Here is an 11,985-nt window from a genome sequence, read left to right as displayed (position 1 = left end):
GCTGTACCTGCATGCTAACTTTTGTGTTTCATGGAGAAGGACACCCAGATCCCTCTGTACCACAGCATTCAGTATTCTCTCCATTTAAATAATATTTTGCTTTTTAATTCTTCCTACCAAAGTGGATAATCTCACATTTTCCCACATTATACTCCACCTGCCAAATTTTTGCCCACTCACTTAACCTATCTACAGTATATCCCTTTGCAGACTCTTTGGGGGAATAATTGGGTCATGCCTCCTTTGGGGCGCTAACTTCACCGGGGCAAAAAAGTCAGCGCCCCCGCGCCCGAAATGGAATGGTAGTGCCCCAAGCAGGAGGCGTGGTGCTGCAGGAAGTGCTCCCCCTTCCTCTTGGGGCGCTCCCATTGAGTATCGCGGTGCTTCGTGCCGCAGTGCTACGTGCACCGGCACGTAGCACCGCGGTACTGCAGGCCTTCCTCCCCTGATTAAAGGGGAGGGGCCTAGCATAGCGCACACTGGGACCCTGCTGGTCCACCAGGGAGCGGGGCACCGGAAAAAGAGACCGGCACTCGGGAGGAGTGCCGGGCTGATGGATTGCGGCCATCACCCCGCAGGAGGAGGCGAGAGGGGCCAGGTGCTGGCAGGCGGCCCCAAAAAAATATGGCCACCCGGCACCTCCCCTTTAATTTGTGCCGCCCCGGCCACAAAAGCTTCACCTTGACCCTGTCGGACATAGGTCAGGGGGCGCGAGCCAAGTTTGAGGCCGGGGTGCAAGGGGGGTGCTGCACACGCGATGATGTAATTGGTGGAGGTGCAGCGCCGCAGGGCGCTACTGGCTACCGCTGTCACTAACCTCCCACTGAATTTCGCGGGAGGCATTAGCGGTGCTGCGCCTGGGTGCTAGGTGCTTTGTGCCCCGTTGGTGCTCCCTCGGGACACTAACGGGAGGCGAAAAGCAACCAAATTTTCCCCCTTTGTGTTCTCCTCACAACTTGCTTTCCCACCTATTTTTGTATCATCAGCAAATTTGACAACACTGCACTCGGTCCCTTCATCCAAGTCATTAATATAGATTGTAAATAGTTGAGGCTCCAGCACTGATTCCTGTGGCACCCCACTGGTTACAGGTTGCCAACCTGAAAATTACCCATTTATCCCGACTCTCTGTTTTCTGTTAGTTAGCAAATCTTCTATCCATGCTAATATATCACCCCAACACCATGAGCTCTTATCTTCTGCAGTAACTTTTTATGTGGCACCTTTTCGAATGCCTTCTGGAAATTCAAATATACTACATCTACTGGTTCCCATTTATTCACCCTGCTGGTTACATCCTCAAAGAACTCTAGTAAATTTGTCAAACACGATTTCACTTTCATAAAACCATGTTGACTCTGCTTGATTGTATTATGATTTTCTAAATGTACTGCTCCTACTTTCTTAATAATGGATTCCAGTATTTTCCCAATGACAGATGTTAGGCTAACTTTAGTTTCCTGCTTTCTGTCTCCCTCCTTTCTTGAAGGAGGGAGACAGAAAAAGCTGTTAATGTATCAATTAACACCTTGATGAAAAGAGAGAGCAAAGGGCAGGGTTGATGGTTATAATGGTAACTACAGATTGAGTTAATTGATGACTATGTAGAACATGACTGATCCTGAGCTACTCAGATCATTGAAGTGTCATGCCAGTGAAGCTAACTCATCAGGAATGGAAAGTATAAGGTTAGACAGATATTGTAGGCTTTTGCTCAATTACTATTAGAAATTGAATAGGCTAAATAGTCTGTGATAGAGTGGATTGTAAATGATATGTGGAGGGGATGGATTGATATACTCAAATCAGTTCGAGGTGGGGAAAAATTGTTTTTTTTAATTCTCTGGATGTGAACACCCCTTGCAAGGCTACATTTATTACCCATCCCGAGTTACTCACAGTAAGTGGTGGTGGGCATTCTCCTTGAACCACTACAGTCCTTGTGGCAATGGTACCTCCACAAGGGTGTTCAGCAGGGAATTCCATGATATTAACCATGTGACAATGAAGATATAGTGATATATCTCCAAGTTGGAATGGTATGTGACTTGGGCGGAAACTGGGATGTGATGATGATCTTGCCCGTCTTGGTGGTAGAGGTCCTGGGGCTGGGAGGTAGTGCAGAAGTAACCTTAGTGAGTTGCTGCAATGCATTCTGCACACTGCAGCTATAGTGTGCCAGTGGTGAAGGGAGTTAATATTGAAAACCCAAATTTTAACGCAATTCACACCAATTTGTATTTTTTATTGGTTCATTCATGGGATGGGAGCGTTTGAATGGGCATTTATTGCCCATCCCTAATTGCCCTTGAGAAGGTGGTGGTGAGCCAGCTTCTTGAACTGCTGCAGTCCATGTGGTGAAGGTACTCCCACAATGCTGTTAGAACATAAGAACATAAGAAATAGGAGCAGGAGTAAGCCATTCAGCCCTTCGAGCCTGCTCCACCATTCAATGAGATCATGGCTGATCTTCTGCCTCAACTGCATTCACTGGCCCCATCGCCATATCCCTTGATGCCCTTACTAGTCAGAAATCTATCGACTTCTGTTTTGAATATACCCAATGATGCGCTATCAATTACTCAAAAGACTGAGGTTAAGCGAGTAACTAACAGGCTTTTATTAACAAGAGAATGAAGGTGTGCCTCGAGTGGTCGACCAGTCCAGAATACAGAGGGACTGTGGAGCAGTCACCTTTATACCTGGACTCGTGGGAGGAGTCAGCCGAGGCATGTACAGACATGTACACAGTGGAATACAAACACCCACACAGGCAGGTATAACAGTGGTTTACCACATTCACCCCTTGTTTAAAAATGAGTCCGGCGGGGTGAAGTGTATTTGGCTTTGGTGGCTTTGGCTTTGGCTTTGGCAATGTCTTCCTTGATACGGTGGAAGGCTAAGCGGGCCTGTGTGGGTGTTTGTATTCCACTGTGTACATGTCTGTACATGCCTCGGCTGACTCCTCCCACGAGTCCAGGTATAAAGGTGACTGCTCCACAGTCCCTCTGTATTCTGGACTGGTCGACCACTCGAGGCACACCTTCATTCTCTTGTTAATAAAATTGATGCGCTATCAATTACTCAAAAGGCTGAGGTTAAGCGAGTAACTAACAGGCTTTTATTAACAAGAGAATGCAGGTGTGCCTCGAGTGGTCGACCAGTCCAGAATACAGAGGGACTGTGGACAGTGGTTTACCACACCCAATGACTGAGCCTCCACAGCCCTCTGGGGTAGAGAATTCCAAAGATTCACCACCCTCTGTGTGAAGAAATTTCTTCTCATCTCAGTCCTGAATGGCCTACCCTTTATCCTGAGGCTGTGGCCCCTGGTTCTAGACTCCCCAGCCAATGGAAACATTCTCCCAGCATCCATCCTATCAAGCCCTGTAATAATTTTGTATGCTTCAATGAGATCCCCTCTCATTCTTCTGAATTCAAGAGAATACAGGCCTAGTTTACTCAATCTCTTCTCATACAACAGTCACGCCATCCCAGGAATCAATCTCGTGAAACTTTGTTGCACTCCCTCTATGGCAAGTATATCCTTCCTTAGGTAAGGAGACCAAAATTGTACACAGTACTCCAGGTGTGGCCTCACCAAGGCCCTATATAATTGGAGTAAGACTTCTTTACTCCTGTACTCAAATCCTCTTGTAATAAACGCCAGCATACCATTTGCCTTCCTAATGGCTTGCTGCACCTGCACATTCACTTTCAGTGACTCATGTACAAGGACACCCAGGTCCCTTTGAGCATCTGCATTCCCCAATCTTTCACCATTTAGGAAATACTCTGCCTTTCTGTTTCTTCTACCAAAGTGGATAACTTCACATTTATCCATATTATATTCCATCTGCTGGTATGGAGTTCCAGGATTTTGACCCTACCACGATGAAGGATCGATGATATATTTCCATGTCAGGATGGTGTGTGAATTGGAGGGGAAGTTGGAGGTGGCGGTGTTCCCATGCACCTGCTGCCCTTGTCCTTCTAGGTGGTAGAGGTCACGAGTTTGGGAGGTGCTGCCGAAGAAGCATTAGCAAGTTGCTGCAGTGCATCTTGTAGATGGTACACAGTGCAGCCACGGTACACTGGTGGTGGAGGGAGTGAATGTTTAAGATGGTGAATGGGGTGCCAATCAAGCGGGCTGCTTTGTCCTGGATGGTGTCAAGCTTCTTGAGTGTTGTTGAAGCTGCACTCATCCAGGCAAGTGGAGAGTATTCCATCACTCTCTTGACTTGTGCCTTGCAGGTGGTGGAAAGGCTTTGCGGAGTCAGGAGGTGAGGCACTCGCCACAGAATATCCAGCCTCTGACCTGCTCTTGTAGCCACAGTATTTGTGTGGCTGGTCCAGTTAAGTTTCAGGTCAATGGTAACCCACAGGATGTTGATGGTGGGGGATTCGATGATGGTAATGTCATTGAATATTGTGGTGGTTCGACTCTCTCTTGTTGGAGATGGTCATTGCCTAGCACTTGTGTGGTGTGAATGTTACTTGCCACTGATCAGCCCAAGCCTGGATGTTGTCCAGGTCTAAATGGGATAGATTAAGAACAGATCTAGCAGCTAAAAAGTGGGCATCCATGACTTAGAGTCATAGGCCTAGAAATTGGGTTGGGGCGCCAAAGTGGCGCAAAAGTCACCTGAGCGCAGGATTTAGCGCAGCGATCGGAGTGATACCGATCGCCAGAAATTCAGTTTCAGTGCCCCTCGAGGGACACGGGGCGAGGCTCGAGGCGCTCCGCGTCCCTCTTAGGGCGCTGAAACTGATTATCACAGCGCAACGTGCCGCAGCGCCACATGTTAAGGGGGAGGTGCATGCAACAGCGCAATCCCCGCTCGCGAGTGCTGGCAAATGAGCCCGGCACCAAGGAGAAGTGCCGGGCTCTCGGGAAACAGCCGGCAATGCCACAGGGGGGGGGGGTTAGGAGGCCGGGGACGGAGGTGCTGGCAGGCGGCCGCCGAAAAAGCGGCCGCCCCGCACCTCCACCTTAACTTGCGCCGCTGCCGGCACAGTAAGGCCCCGTGAACTGGGTGCAGGTAGCGAGCGGCGCAACTGCGGCGTTCGCTACCAAATATCGCGAACGGGGCACGAATGGGGCACTGCGCACACCAATGACGTCATCGGTGGCGGTGCAGCGCAAATGCCTAACGCCACCATTAGCGCCCCTACTGAATATCGCGGGAGATGCAGCCAGTGGCGCTACAGCCACTGACTGCCTCTTTAGGCGCTAACAGGTGGCGTTACTCATCCAATTCCTCCCCCATAGAGTCATAGAGTTATACAGCACAGAAAGAGGCCTCTACCATCCTTTCAGGCAGTGAGTTCCAGATTACAACCACCCCCTGGGTGAAAAAGTTCTTCCTCAAATCCCCTCTAAACCTTCTGCCCCTTAACTTGAATCTATGCCCCCTTGTTATTGACCCCTCTACTAAGGGGAGAAGTTCCTTTCTATCTACCCTATCTATGCCCCTCATAATTTTCTACACCTCAATCAGGTCCCCCCTCAGTCTTCTCTGCTCCAAGGAAAACAACCCCAGCCTGTCCAGTCTTTCTTCATAGCTGAAGCGCTCCAGCCCAGGTAACATCCTGGTGAATCTCCTCTGCACCCTCTCCAAAGCAATCACATCCTTCCTATAGTGTGGTGACCAGAACTGCACACAATATTCCAGCTGTGGCCTAGCCAGCGTTTTGTACAGCTCCATCATAACCTCCCTGCTCTTATATTCTATGCCTCGGCTAATGAAGGCAAGTATCCCATATGCCTTTTTAACCACCTTATCCACCTGTTCTGCTGCCTTCAGGGATCTATGTACATGCACACCAAGGTCCCTCTGATCCTCTGTCTTTCCTAGGGTCCTATCATTCATTGTGTATTCCCTTGCCTTGTTAGTCCCTGCAAAATGCATCACCTCACACTTTTCAGGGTTAAGTTCCATTTGCCACTGTTCCGCCCATCTGACCAACCCATCTATATTGTCCTGCAGACAGAGGCTACCCTCCTCGCTATTTACCACCCCACCAATTTTCGTGTCATCTGCGAACTTACTGATCATACCTTTTACATTCACATCCAAATCATTAATGTAGACCACAAACAGCAAGGGACCCAGCACCGATCCCTGCGGTACCCCACTGGACACAGGCTTCCAGTCACAAAAACAACCTTCAACCATCACCCTCTGCCTTCTGCCACTAAGCCAGTTTTGGATCCAATGTGCCAAGGCACCCTGGATCCCATGGGCTCTTACCTTCTTGATTAGTCTCCTATGCGGGACTTTATCGAAAGCCTTACTGAAATCCATGTATACCACATCCACTGCACTACCCTCATCCACACACCTAGTCACCCCCTCGAAAAATTCAATCAAATTGGTCAGACATGATCTTCCCATGACAAAGCCATGCAGACTATCCCTGATTAATCCCTGCCTCTCCAAGTGGAGACTAATTCTGTCCCTCAGAATTTTTTCCAATAATTTCGCTATCGCTGATGTTAGGCTCACTGGCCTGTAGTTCCCTGGTTTATCCCTACTACCCTTCTTGAATAATGGTACTACGTTAGCTGTTCTCCAGTCCTCTGGCACATCCCCTGTGGCCAGAGAGGTTCTGAAAATTTGTGTCAGAGCCCCTGCAATCACCTCCTTTACCTCACACAGCAGCCTGGGATACATCTCGTCTGGGCCTGGGGATTTATCCACTTTTAAGCCTGCTAAAACCGCTAGTACCTACTCCCTCTCGATGCTAATATGTTCAAGTATATCACAATCCCCCTGCCCAATTTCTATGTCTACATCGTCCTTCTCCATAGTGAACACAGATGCAAAAAATTCATTTAGAACCCCACCTACATCTTCTGGCTCCACACACAGATTGCCACTTTGGTCCCTAATGGGCCCTATTCTTTCCCTAGTTATCCTCTTGCCCTTAATATACTTATAAAACACCTTAGGATTTTCCTTTATTTTGCTCGCCGGTGTTAGTTCATGGCCCCTCCTTGCTCTCCTAATTTCTTTTTTAAATATCCCCCTGCACTTTTTATACTCCTCTAGGACTTCCTTTGTCTTTAGTCCCTTGTATCTGTCAAAAGCCCCCCTTTTTTTCCTAATCCATTCTCGTATATCCCTTGACATCCAAGGTTCCCTGGGCTTGTTGGGCCCACCCTTGACCTTTACGGGAACATGTTGGCGTTGTACTCTCTCTATTTCCTTTCTGAAAGACTCCCATTGCTCCGATGTGGATTTTCCTACAAGTAGCTGATCCCAGTCCACTTTGGCCAGATCCTGCCTTATCACATTAAAATCGGCCTTCCCCCAATTTAGAACCTTTATTTCCGGTCCATCTCTATCCTTTTCCATGACTGCCTTAAATCGCACCGAATTATGGTCACTGTCACCAAAGTGCTCACTTACTAACACTTCTACCACTTGCCTGGCCACCTTCCCTAGAATTAGGTCCAGTACCGCCCCCTCTCTTGTAGAACTTTCAACATGCTGGCTCAAAAAGCTCTCCTGGATGCACTTTAAGAATTCTGCACCCTCTAAGCCTTTCACACTCTGACTATCCCAGTTAATATTGGGAAAGTTGAAATCCCCCACTATTATTACCCTATTATTTGCACACTTCTCTGAGATTTGCCTACATATCTGTTCCTCTATCTCCCCCTGACTGTTTGGAGGCCTATAGTACACTCCCAGCAAAGTGCTTGCCCACTTTTTGTTTTTAAGTTCTACCCATATGGCCTCATTAGAGGAACCTGTTTATATATCACAGAATCACAGAAATCACAGAAACCCCACAGTGCAGATAGAGGCCATTTCGGCCCATCGAGCCTGCACCGACACATATCCCACCCAATCCCCGTAACCCCACGTATTTAATCCCCCTAACACTAAGGGTCAATTTATCATAGCCAATCAACCCAACCCGCACATCATCCCTCCTTACAGCAGTAATTGACTCCTTAATTAATATTGCGACACCCCCTCCTCTTTTACCCCCCTGTCTCACCTGAAGATTCTATACCCCAGAATATTGAGCTGCCAGTCTTGCCCCTCCCTCAATCATGTCTCCGTGATAGCAACAATATCATACTCCCATGTATTCATCAACACCTTCAGTTCATCCACCTTATTCGCAAGACTCCTTGCATTAAAATAAATGCCATCCAGCCTTGCCCTACTCCCTTGTGCTGTTACCTATTTGCTCTGCCTTCCAAGCTGACTTGTTTTTTCCTCTATATTTGGCTGTACATCACCCCCTATTATAGCTCCACTCTGTATCCCATCCCCCTGCCAAGTTAGTTTAAACCCCCCCCAACAGTGCTAGCAAACCTCCCCGCAAGGATATTTGTCCCGTTCTGGTTCAGGTGCAACCCGTCCGACTTGTACAAGTCCCACCTTCCCCAGAAGCAGACCCAGTGATCCAGGAAACTAAAACCCTCCCTCCTGCACCAACTCTTTAGCCACGCATTCATCTGCTCTATCCTCCTATTCCTATACTCACTAGCACGTGGCACCGGGAGTAATCCAGAGCTTACAACCTTTGAGGTCCTGCTCTTTAATCTGCTACCTAGCTCCCTAAATTCTTGTTGCAGGACCTCATCCCTCTTCCTACCCATGTCGTTGGTCCCAATGTGAACCACGACCTCTGACTGTTCACCCTCCCCCTTCAGAATGCCCTGCAGCCGTTCAGTGACATCCTTGACCCTGGCACCAGGGAGGCAACAAGCCATCCTTGAGTCACGTCTACAGCCACAGAAATGCCTACCTGTTCCCCTTATGATAGAATCCCCTACCACTATTGCTCTCCCACTCTTTTTCCTCCCTTCCTGAGCAGCAGAGGCACCCCCGGTGCCAGGAAGTTGGCTGCTGCTGCCTTCCCCTGGTAAGTCATCCCCCTCAACAGTATCCAAATCGGTATACCTGTTTGAGAGGGGGATGACCACAGGGGTCCCCTGCACTACCTGCCTGCTTCTACTGCTCCACCTGGTGGTCACCCATTTCCCTTCTGCCTGTGCAGCCCTTACCTGCAGTGTGACCAACTCACTAAATGTGTGATTCACGGCCCTCTCAGCATCGCGAATGCTCCAAAACTCATCCATCCGCAGCTCCAGTGCCTCAATGCGGTTTGCTAGTAGCTGCAACTGGATACATTTCTGGCACACATGGTCGTCAGGGACACCGGCAGCGTCCCTGATTTCCCACATAGCACAGGAGGAGCATAACATGGGGCTGGGCTGTCCTGACATGACTTACCCTTTAATTAATTGCAATTAAATTAAACAAATGAATCCCACCAATTTCACTACAGTTAAATGATATAATTAAGGGCCCTGGTTTACAAACTGTCCCTGCTACACCACTGAGACCTTAAAAACTATAAACCACAGAGTTAAAGTTTGAAAAAGAGAGAAATACTCCAACCAATCACTTACCTGTTTTGTGGTGATGTCACACCTCGATTACTTTTTACTTCTCTCCTTCCCTGAGATTGGTACGCCTACCTGAGCCTCTGGGGCCTTTTGTAGTTGCTCCTCCGCTCCGAGACTCCTCCCGCCGCTGCCGCTGCCGCACTGAGGCCTACCTGAGCCTCTGGGGCCTTTTGTAGTCGTTCCTCCGCTCCGAGACTCCTCTCGCCGCTGCCGCTGCCGCACTGAGGCCTACCTGAGCCTCTGGGGCCTTTTGTAGTCGCTCCTCTGCTCCGAGACTCCTCCCGCCGCTGCCGCTGCCGCACTGAGGCCTACCTGAGCCTCTGGGGCCTTTTGTAGTCGCTCCTCTGCTCCGAGACTCCTCCCGCCGCTGCCGCACTGAGGCCTACCTGAGCCTCTGGGGCATTTTGTAGCCGCTCCTCCGCTCTGAGACCCCTCCCGCCGCTGCCGCTGCCGCACTGAGGCCTACCTGACTTAGAAGTATATTGCCGCTCCTTCATTGTCGCTGGGTCAAAATCCTGGAACTCCCTACCTAACAGCACTGTGGGAGTACCTTCACCACACGGACTGCAGCGGTTCAAGAAGGCAGCTCACCACCACCTTCTCAAGGGCAATTAGGGGTGGGTAATAAATGCTGGCTTTGCCAGCGACATCCACATCCCATAAAAATGAGTATAAAATAAAATTAATTTAGCATGGTGGTAGTGCCACACAACACGATGGATGCTTTCTCAGTGTGAAGACGGGACTTTGTCTCCACAAGAACTGTGCTGTGGTCTCTCCTACCAAAAGTAGATCCTACCAATAATAGACAGATGCATCTGGGACAGGTAGGTTGATGAGGATGAGGTCAAGTAAGTTTTATCCTCATGTTGGCTCTCTCACCACCTGCCGCAAGCCCAATCTGGCAGCTATGTCCTTCAGGATTTAGCCAGCTCGTTCAGTAGTCATGATACAGGAAACTTTGTGATATCCGGCACCGACGGGACCGAGCTGTTGCCGATCTTTCAAAACTGCCGGACATACAAAGTTAATGTTGAAGCATACGGAGGTTTTCATCTCCGTATCTGACAACAAACACTGTTGCTTAGCAACAGCTTCTAAACAGTCAGCTGCAGCTGCAAGCGCCTCTAGCTGAAGATGTTGCTATAGTTACAGACCTTGCAGTGCCTGACTGGGAAAAAAAAGCAACGAGAACTAAAAAAAGCTTATAGAAAACGGCTCCTGATTTTTGCCGTTAGATCGAGTATTCCGGACATATAACCTTCGGATAAACCAAAGTTTCCTGTACTGAGCTACTCTTGGTGATGGACATTGAAGCCCCCCACCCAGAGTACATTCTGTGTCCTCAGTGCTTCTTCCAAGTGATGTTCAACATGGTGGAGTACTGATTCATCAGCTGAGGGAGAGCGGAGGTTTCCTTGCCCATGTTTGACCTGATGCCATGACACTTCATGGGGTCTGGGGTCAATGTTGAGGACTCCCAGGGCTACTCCTTCCTGACTATGTCGCCACTTCTGGTGGGTCTGTCCTGCCGGTGGGAAAGGACATACCCAGGGATGGTGATGGAGTTGTTGTCTTGGACGTTGGCTGAAAGATCTGATTCTGTGAGTATGACTATGTCAGGCTGTTGCTAAACTAGGCTGTGGGACAGCTCTCCTAATTTTGGCACAGATTACCAGATGGTAATGAAGAGAACTTTGCAGGTTCGACTGGGCTTGGTGTGACTTTGTCGTGTCCAAATTCAATGCCTAGGTCAATGCTGGGTGGTGCGTCCGGTTTTATTTTTATTGTACTTTTTTGTAGCAGTTTGATATAACTGAGTGGCTTGCTAGGCCATTTCAGAGAGCAGTTAAGAGTCAACCACATTGCTGTGGGTCTGGAGCCACACACAGGCCAGTAGGATGGCAGCTTTCCTTCCCTAAAGGACATTAGTGAACCGGTTAGATTTTTACGACAATCTTCATCACTGATACTAGCTTTTTATTCCAGATTTATTTAATTAACTGAATTCAAATTCACAAACTGCCATGGTGGGATTTGATCTCATATCTCTGGATTATAAGTCCAGGCCACTGGATTACAGGTCCAGTAACATAACCACTATCCTACATGTTATTGGCAACTATTATATACTAATAACATATTGGCCCAGAAATTCGGGTCAGGGGCTTCCCGCGGGTGCAAGCCCCCGACCTGCACTTACCTTGCGTGCCGGCCGTTGAGCTATGGGCCCCCATGGAATTCCAATCCTGGGCCTCCTCCAACTGCCGGCGCGCAGTGCTTGCGTATCCCAGGGGCGCAGTTAGTTCGATGCATCCCCTGGGATCACGTGGGCCATGGAGAGCCAATGGTAGCAGGGAATGCTTCATTCATAAGTTTGACAGGAAGGGCCGTCAAACTTATAAATACTATAAGCCCCAAAACATCACTAAATCTTCAAATAAATTTAAAAAAGCATCACATTTTATAAATAAACTATAAATTTCATGAAATAACTATTTTAAACAATAATTAAAATTTTTGAAAAAAATAATTTTATTTTCTAATGG

Source organism: Somniosus microcephalus, chromosome 9, assembly GCF_052327205.1.
Source record: "Somniosus microcephalus isolate GS21.2 chromosome 9, FLI_Smic_1.0, whole genome shotgun sequence".
In the NCBI taxonomy this organism is placed as follows: Eukaryota; Metazoa; Chordata; class Chondrichthyes; order Squaliformes; family Somniosidae; genus Somniosus; species Somniosus microcephalus.
Note: the sequence above shows the minus strand (reverse complement) of the source record.